Source organism: Mandrillus leucophaeus, unplaced genomic scaffold (genome assembly GCF_000951045.1).
Source record: "Mandrillus leucophaeus isolate KB7577 unplaced genomic scaffold, Mleu.le_1.0 Scaffold221, whole genome shotgun sequence".
Classification (NCBI taxonomy): Eukaryota; Metazoa; Chordata; class Mammalia; order Primates; family Cercopithecidae; genus Mandrillus; species Mandrillus leucophaeus.
The window spans coordinates 818,690-827,642 of NW_012102266.1; the positions used below are offsets into that span (position 1 = coordinate 818,690).

Sequence of the window (8,953 nt, forward strand, 5' to 3'; positions counted from 1 at the left end):
AAAAAAAAAAAAAATTACCCCTCCTCTCTCACTTCCCTTGTTTCACTTCAGTCATATCATTATTCTTTCAAAAGTAGTGCCACCTCTCAAAGTTTGTATATCTGTTTATGGCTCTACCTTTTTTTAGTTACCCAAGCTAAAAATTATATGGACCTTTACTCTTCTTCAAGTCTATTTAAAACTATTTATAAGCAAACAATAATATAATAATAGGCCTGTTTACAAGGCATTTTATATGCATTATTTCATTTAATCTATAAATAGAGCCTTGGACACATGCTAATTTCATCAATTTTATAATTGAAAAAAAAAAGTGAACTTCAAAAAGATTTATTATGTCCTAAGATCACAAATCAGTATGTGGTGAAGACAAGATTCAAACGAAAGGCTGTCTGGTTTCAAACACACACTGCCTTTGTGAAGCTTTCTACAAAAGGGTAGGCCTGCCATATGAGTGTTATTTCAAAAAAAATCCTCATCTTAAAAAAATTTTACACTAAGAATTTGAACGTCGAGCATAACACCTCACAGATGGTAGATATCCAAAATTTGATATCAGTTGCCAGGCCAGGGCCCCATCCCTCCGAAAGCAGAAGACAAAAATACTACATTAAGGTTCTGAACTTTATCTTGAGCTGACTGTTGTATGTGATGAGACTTCTTGGCTGTCAAAGGCACACTGGCTTTCTAAGTGGACTGAGGTTTCACCTCCAGGCCTCCTTCAGCGGTGGATGCCCCAACAGTTCTCCCATGGCAGACTTGGTAGAATATTTCAAGGTTTTTGTTTCTCTTCTTCCTTTCTTTTAAGTCTCTTTTCTATTTTCTTTCCTACAATCTTTTCTGATCATACAACCAGAATTTAAACATAGTGGAACACTTAAAAATATGGTTTAAAAAATTCTTCTAAATCTTATCATACAGGATACTTACATATGAATGTATGTATATACTTCTAGTCAATTTAAATACACATATATATTTGTATTGTATATGTATCTGTGTGTGGGCATACATTTGTGTGTATACACAGGCATAGATATATATTAGAATTTCATATTCTACTTTGTCCCATTTAAGAAAAGTTTGTTTCTCAATAGTATTATGTTATCTTTGTGTGTTTTTTAATTGCCAAATAATAGTTTATCCTCTAAATATATCATAATTTTATTACTTATTTTTTCATCCAACTCTTTATTCAATAAATATTTATTAGTATCACCTTTTTACAGTTAGAGCTCAGGGAACAGTAGTGAATAAGGTGGTCAAGGACCATCATCAACTTACACTCTAGGAAAGAAAATGATGCACCATTTATCCAGCTAGGTCAAAAAGATCTGTATTTGCTTCATAATCTGTGGTTAAGCTTTGTGTTGATTACTTATAATCTTATTTCTGTCTGTGTTCTAATTTGCAATAAAAAAAAGACGAAAATATAGCCAGAAAGTACCCCTGTTAACAGATACCCAAAGACTAAGGCAGGCGTTGCAAGTGACCACCTAAGAAGATGAATTCACCCACCTCATACGACAAGAGTGAGATCCCCACAGACTGAGGAGCATCTCTGAAGAAAAGAGTCTCCCAAGAAGCCACAAATGTGGCCCATGAAAGACTGTCCATTTAAAGCACTTGGCAAATGTGGAGCTCAGCAATAATGTCCCAAAATGCTATCCATCACCTAAGAACCTGCTCCTCCTTCTGGGTGTCCGTTAACAGCTCTAATGCTACAGAGCCAGAGAAAGCCCAGTGCACTGAATAGGAGGATTGAAAGCCATAGGTGGAGAAATAACAAAGACTCTGACTTCATTCTCCCTTTTTCACTGCATGTAATTTCTTCTAAGAAAGCCTGAATGCCCAGGGCATGTGGCCAATTCACTTTAACTTTATGTGAATTTTGACAGTTTGAGGATTATAGAACAAATATTTGAAAGATTAAATAGAGAATTGTGTGACTAAATTTACCAGAAGTCTTCTCAGAACCTACAAATAAACAACAGAGATAAAACTAGGAGGGGCAGGCAAGAGTTTTATTATGACCCTTGAGTCTTATTTACTTAATGAAAAGCTATACATGTATAATATGAATTCAAATAGTGCCAAGTACTAGGAATGGGTTACAGAGTGATGTAGAAATGCCTGTTAAATGAGGGGACCTCAGAGAAGAGACTTCATGTACGGGAAGTGAGAATGTGAAATGGTTATCAGAAAGAAACCTAGGGGCATTCCATAGCAGGTTCACTTACTTGATTCATATTCAAAAACAATCCCTGATGAAAGTCCTCTTTGTTTTTTTAAACCATCTATATTTTCTTGGACACTGCTTACAAATTTTATCATGGTGTGCTTCATGAGGGCTTCTTGTGGTATATCTTTCAACACAGTCATATTTACTTCCATAATTACACAGGAACAAGTTCACTCCTACAAATGAATATTATATGGCTGTTCTTCATTTTCTTGTAAACTGCTGGCCTTTTCTATGTTTTTCTTTGATATTGAATAGAGATATAGATTTTAAAAGGTTCAAAATTTGCCCTTTCAACTCTATCATATACAACATCACAAGTACGAGAATAAATGGAAGCTACTCTCTGGCCTCTATGGTGAAGAAGTAAAAAGCAAGTGGTGAAGACTGGTCAAGTGGAAAATGAGTACTCCATCCTCACATTTAGATATCCAAAATGACTGCTTTAGTTGTTGTTGCTCTTGTTCTGATAGTTACCTCATTTCTCATTGTATATTCTAATTTTTGCTCAATATCAAGAGAAGCTATTTTCATACGCTTTCTTGTATCCATTCACCTTACTGTAAACTCTTGTTACATGTAATAATTTGTAATTATTATTTTGGGCTATCTATGAATTATTTAAATATGCAAATAACATGTTAAAAATAGGGAGCAAATTTATTTTAAAATCTACTTTTTAGTTGTTTGCCAGTCTAGCCCCAATCTATTATGTTCCGATGTAACTTCCTGATGATTATTTAATGTTCATTACAAATATACCTATTGAATACCTGCCACGCAGCAGTATGCAAGTAATTGAGGATTCAAAGATGAAAACAGAATGAACCCCTGTCTTCATGGACTTTGTATATTTAGTGGGGATGATGAGGGAAGGACAGACAAAAATCAGGTATTCAGAAAAATACACTTAAGAAATTATAAATTGTAAAAAGCAGTATTAAACAAAGAAAGATCAAAAAAAAAAAAAAAAGAGTGAATGCTAGAGAAGCCAGAAAGGGTAGCTCAATAACTAAGGAGATGGCATTTGAAGCAATAACTAAAGTGAAAGAAGGAGCGCACCATATGAAAACAAACTTAAATTGGGAAAAGATGGTGTCCCAGTTGAGGCGATGCCATAAACCAATGCTGTAATTCTGGAAGACATGTGGGAGAAACTCAACAAATATACTTTATGTTCACAAAGGTATACACTTCTAATTATCATTTATAACAATATATGTTTGTGTCCCATGTGTATATGTCACAGCAAAACATATTTCAAAAAGTAAAAAATAAAGAATAAGTAATATAGCTATAATACTTAGTGCCAGAAGAAACAGGATTGCTCCTATAAAGCTTTCATTTTTCAAAATGAAAAATAAAGAATAAATATAGCTAGAATACTTAGTACCAGAAGAAATGGTATTGTTCCTATAGGCAGAAGTCAAAGATGGGGAGAAAGGGCAGGATATTTTCTTTCTTATAGTAAGCATTAACTTTTTAAATGATGTACATATGACTTAGATTAATTTAAAAGAAGGAAGGATTGAAATGGAGAGACACAAGACTTGTTGGGAGGCAACTGCAGTAATTAAAGCAATAAATAATGGTGGCATTAGTGTAAAGTCTATGAGGAAACCCTACATACAAGCCAAAATCAGTTAAAAACTGACAGGTGGTGTGGAGACTGAGGCAGTGATAGGAGTCATACATAAACAATTATGGCAGCAAAAACAGAGCAGACAGGTTGGCAGGGCATGATTCATGTAGAGCTCTCGAGACCCTAAGCCATTTAGATTTTATTTGAAGTGTAATTGGAAGCAAATGATGGTGGATGGCATGATCTAATGTAAATCTAAAGAAAACCATTCTTGCTGTTTTTCAGAAAACAGATTCTAGGTTGACCAAAAGTACAATGAGGGAGGCCAGTTTGATGTCAGTTCCAATAATCCAGGTGCAAGATCACAGTGGCTAGGCTAAGGAGGCAACACATGGTGACTGGACTAAGGATGTGGAAAAAAGTAAACAGATCTGAAATTTATTTTGGATTTTCACCCAAACCAGAGGGCAATCATCCAAATGTGTTAATGGTGTGATATTGGGACATGGAGGAACAGTGGCACAGAAGAATTAAGGATTACTCCAAAGTTTCTAGCTTTGGTACTTAAGAAGGAAGAGACAGCTGCCTTCAATTGAGATATAACAATCAAATCATGGAGCTGAAACGGATTTTAGGGATACAGAACCAAAGTTTCTGATGAGAACTTATCAGGTCTGATATGTTTGTGAGACATGCAAAGGGAAAAATCAAGTAGATAGTTGGAGAATGAAGCTTAGTGGATAGTTTTATGCTGGAGACATCTATCTGGGAGCTGCCAAAATAATGATCATTTTTCAATCCCTAAGACTGAATGATGTTATTCAGTAAAAGAGGATATAGAAAGAACAGAACCAGGCCTAAAATCAATCTCTGAGGACCCTAACATTGGGAAGAAGAGAAAGAACAAGCAAAGGAGATTATGGAGGAAGGGCTAGTGAGGTTAAAGAAAAAGTGAAAGCTTGTAAGGTTGATTTTTTTTCAAAAAACAAAATCAGAATTAATGCCTTCTCAATTTGACTTTGAACAAAAGAAAAGAGTAAGCTCTCCTTTAGTTCACTTGGAGGAAGCTCCTGCCCGTGTCTAACCCACAATGCTAAAGCTTAAAATTTTAGTAGTGCTATGCAAGATGATCAAACATGTGTTCATTCTGTTGTTAAATTCAATAGCAAGAGCTGAGCAAAGAAACATTTCCATGTCTTCATCCATCAGGATTCTCAAAAGTCATAACAACGTGGCTTCTTTTTGTTGCAAAAGAGAAAATTTTACATGTTCCATATTGTTAAGAGAAGGATTTAAATCTATTAACTAACTTTGACCTATAGTATTTCTTGACCAGAAAGGTGGCTTCCAAATTGCCACCCACCCTAGCACTTAATGAGTTGGTGTATATTCAATTGTACACCTAGTTGTTAAAGGGTTAGTCACTCAGTGATTTTTTGGAGCCATTCACCATGGTGATGAGCCCTTGCAGCACTTATCTCATGCAATTCCAGCCCAGTTATGTGCTTTAAGTGGAAGAGAATGAGACCACTGAGAAAGCTGCACAGCTGTGATTTGGGGAAGCACTCATCACTGCCAGGTCTTACTGGTGACCTCACAATTGACAGAGATGTTGCCAACCTCCTACATACCCCTAGAGAGTAGATGCAAACTCATTTTACCATGGAAACAAGATTAGTGGAGCAAACTACTCAAGGACCTAGCACTGGTAGTCAGAGAAATGGAAAATCTGCTGCAACTTATTTTCAGGATTCAATTAAAGGTCAAATGAATACAATAATGTATTCAACAATATTTACTGAGTGTATACTATGTGTTAATCTTCCAGATGCAGGAAATATAGCAATGTGCAAAACATTAAAATAGGCTAACAATCTTAAATATCTTTACAGTAATTAAGAAATTTACTTATTACAGATTTCATGTCCTCCTTGCCACTTGCACCATCACGAAAATGTGGTGATAGTGTTGTGTTTTTCCCCCCCACTTAGAACCCTTGGATAATTCTCCCCAATTCCCATTCTGAATGACATAAATAAAATCCAAGAAATTATAATTATGTGTCCCCCCCCTTAAAGGGAACAATGTACTTTGTACCAACAAAGTTCTTTCTTTCATAGCCTGTTTCTCAACCATGACATTCCCAAATACAAATGTAGCTATGAAAGGAGAACTTAAAAAACACATTTGACCTTTTTTCTTCCCAGCCTTTCCATACTCTCTCTTCTATATATATATCCCACCAGTAAGAACTGAGGCCAAAAATCTAATGTAATCTCTTGCTGATTTATCAGAGGCTGCTGTAGGAGATCATATACCTAAAGATCTGATGTAATATGGTATAAACCCTGAATCAATCCCCAAAACATTCTGCATATACCAGACCATGTCAAGACTATTATGTCCACGCATGGCCATGCATCATGTTTTAAGAAGGACAATTATAAATAGAAGAACATCAAAAGAAGTTAGGGGTAAGTTGGTTCCAAATTCAAGAAGGAACCGTTCATCAATGTTACTGATAAATATTTAAAATTCTGTTTACTCCTTTCAGTCTCCAGTAGAGCAATCACTACTGTGAGGCAATCCAACTCTCTACTAGACAGTGGTGACTATCCATTAAAGTTTTTATAAAAGGTCCAGAATGCTTCCTCATCGTAACTATATATCCTGAGTCCTGATTCTGTATCGTAAGCACCCTTTTCTGCTTCAAATATATGACAAATATTCTCATGGTCCCATTAGTATAACCATTTATGATATGATGATATGAGATGGGTTTATTGTCCTTCTTCATTCTTATTTTTCTTGGATGTTCTGTAGTGTATAAGTGCTTTTCTTAGATTCAGTTTCCTTTGATTCTAAATTATGGCAACAAATGTTGAATGAAAAATGTCTCTGGAATGAAGAATGAGTTGAAATAAGAGACTATAAGTATGCCTTTAGGAGCCCGGTGCAGACTGGCACAGGATAACAATATGGAAAGTGTTTTAATTTATTGTCTTTAATAATCCTTTATTAGGGAATTCCTCAAACCTTCAGAAATGTACAACAAAGAGTGCTCACATATCCACCCTCAGTATTTAGCAAATATTAATAATTATTGGCTACAGATCTTTTTAAAAAATATAAAACAATTTATTGATTCAGTTGAAGTGGACCCTATACAACTTCCCAAAGCCAATTATCTTTCTTATGGCTCAAAAGTAATTACGACACAGAAGAAGTGGCATTCTTTGCAACCATGGTTTTGTACTGTCACTACATATGCTTTGCCAAATGTTGCAATGGAAATGACTGGACTTATTTAAAAGGGTTCCCTCTGGTCAGTATCAAGATAAAACTCTGAAGGTAGAACAAAAAGAATGAGCTGATGTTTGGATGTGTACTTTGAAAGAAAGAATTCGCAATATGAGGATCACAATATAATTTTGGCCCATGTCAATATGGTCATCGATAATATGGAGAATAATGTGGAGAAAGCAGAATTGGAGATTGCAGGAGAAGAGGAGACCGATTCAGTTAGGAACATGTTAAAAACTTGGTGTATCTATTAGATTTCATATTTAAATTTCAACGAGGTAGCTGGATATACAATCATGGAGTTAAACAAACAGGTCTGAACTAGAGTTGTATGTTTTGAAGTCACTGGCAGATAGTTGGCATTCAGGCCATGAGACTGCATTAGATTACCAAGTGACTGTAGACAGAGAAGAAAAGAAGGCCCATGAGCACTAGTACATGCCAGTGTAAAGGATACACACAGAAAACTAATAATCAATAAAACAATCTAAAACGGAGCAGTCAGAGAGGTGTGGTGTCCAGGATGGCCAATGACAAAAACATATGTCAAGAAGGAAAGCATGATGAGCTATTTCCAATGCCACTGATGATAAGCTAAGCACTGAAAATCAGTAGCCCCATAGGAATACTTTTCCCCAGCAGCTCCATAGCCTCTATCCTTCATAATTAAGTATTTTGAAATATAGATATTTCTTTGTTTACAATTCAAATGAAAAAAGTAGACATAACTAGCATTCCATTTTTTTATTTCACTAATACTAAATGTAATATAATTTTTAATCGAACATGGGGAAAAATGCAACTTCAAAATTCATCATGAATACATATGGACTTTATAATTTTAATAGTAATGGATAGAATTTCAGTAATTTGAAAGGAAAATGATATATAAAAAATAAAATATTTGAGAGCAATCCACCAAGAACAAACAGAAAAGTAACTAGGGTGTGATCCTTTTTTTAAAATTTTTTTATTAAACTTTAAGTTCTAGGGTACATGTGCACAACGTGCAGGTTTGTTACATATGTATACTTGTGCCATGTTGATGTGTTTCACCCATCAACTCATCAGCACCCATCAACTCGTCATTGACATCAGGTATAACTCCCAATGCCATCCCTCCCCCCTTACCCCTTCCCATGATAGGCCCCAGTGTATGATGTTCCCCTTCCCGAGACCAAGTGATCTCATTGTTCAGTTCCCACCTATGAGTGCTGAGAATGATGGTTTCCAGGTGCATCCATGTCCCTACAAAGGACACAAACTCATCCTTTTTTATGGCTGCATAGTATTCCATAGTGTATATGTGCCACATTTTCTTAATCCAGTATGTCACTGATGGACACTGGGTTGATTCCAAGTCTTTGCTATTGTGAATAGTGCCGCAATAAACATACATGTGCATGTGTCTTCATAGCAGCATGATTTATAATCCTTTGGGTATATACCCAGGAATGGGATGGCTGGGACATATGGTGTTTCTAGTTCTAGATCCTTGAGGAATCGCCATACTGTTTTCCACAATGGTTGAACCAGTTTACAAACCCACCAACAGTGTAAAAGTGTTCCTATGTCTCCACATCCTCTCCAGCACCTGTTGTTTCCTGACTTTTTAATGATTGCCATTCTAACTGGCATGAGATGTTATCTCATTATGGTTTTGATTTGTATTTCTCTGATGGCCAGTGATGATGAGCATTTTTTCATGTGTCTGTTGGCTGCATGCATGTCTTCTTTTGAGAAATGTCTGTTCATATCCTTTGCCCACTTTTTGATGGGGTTGTTTGTTTTTTTCTTGTAAATTTGTTTGAGTTCTTTGTAGGTTC

At 35.7% G+C, this 8,953-nt stretch overlaps 1 protein-coding gene across 1 annotated transcript in view; it reads right to left on the reverse strand.

Moving 5' to 3' along the window:
- The window catches only part of ADAMTS19 (ADAM metallopeptidase with thrombospondin type 1 motif, 19), a 293,732-nt gene that overhangs the window by 243,876 nt on the left and 40,903 nt on the right, over positions 1 to 8,953 (reverse strand). The gene's annotated exons all lie outside the window — the stretch shown is intronic.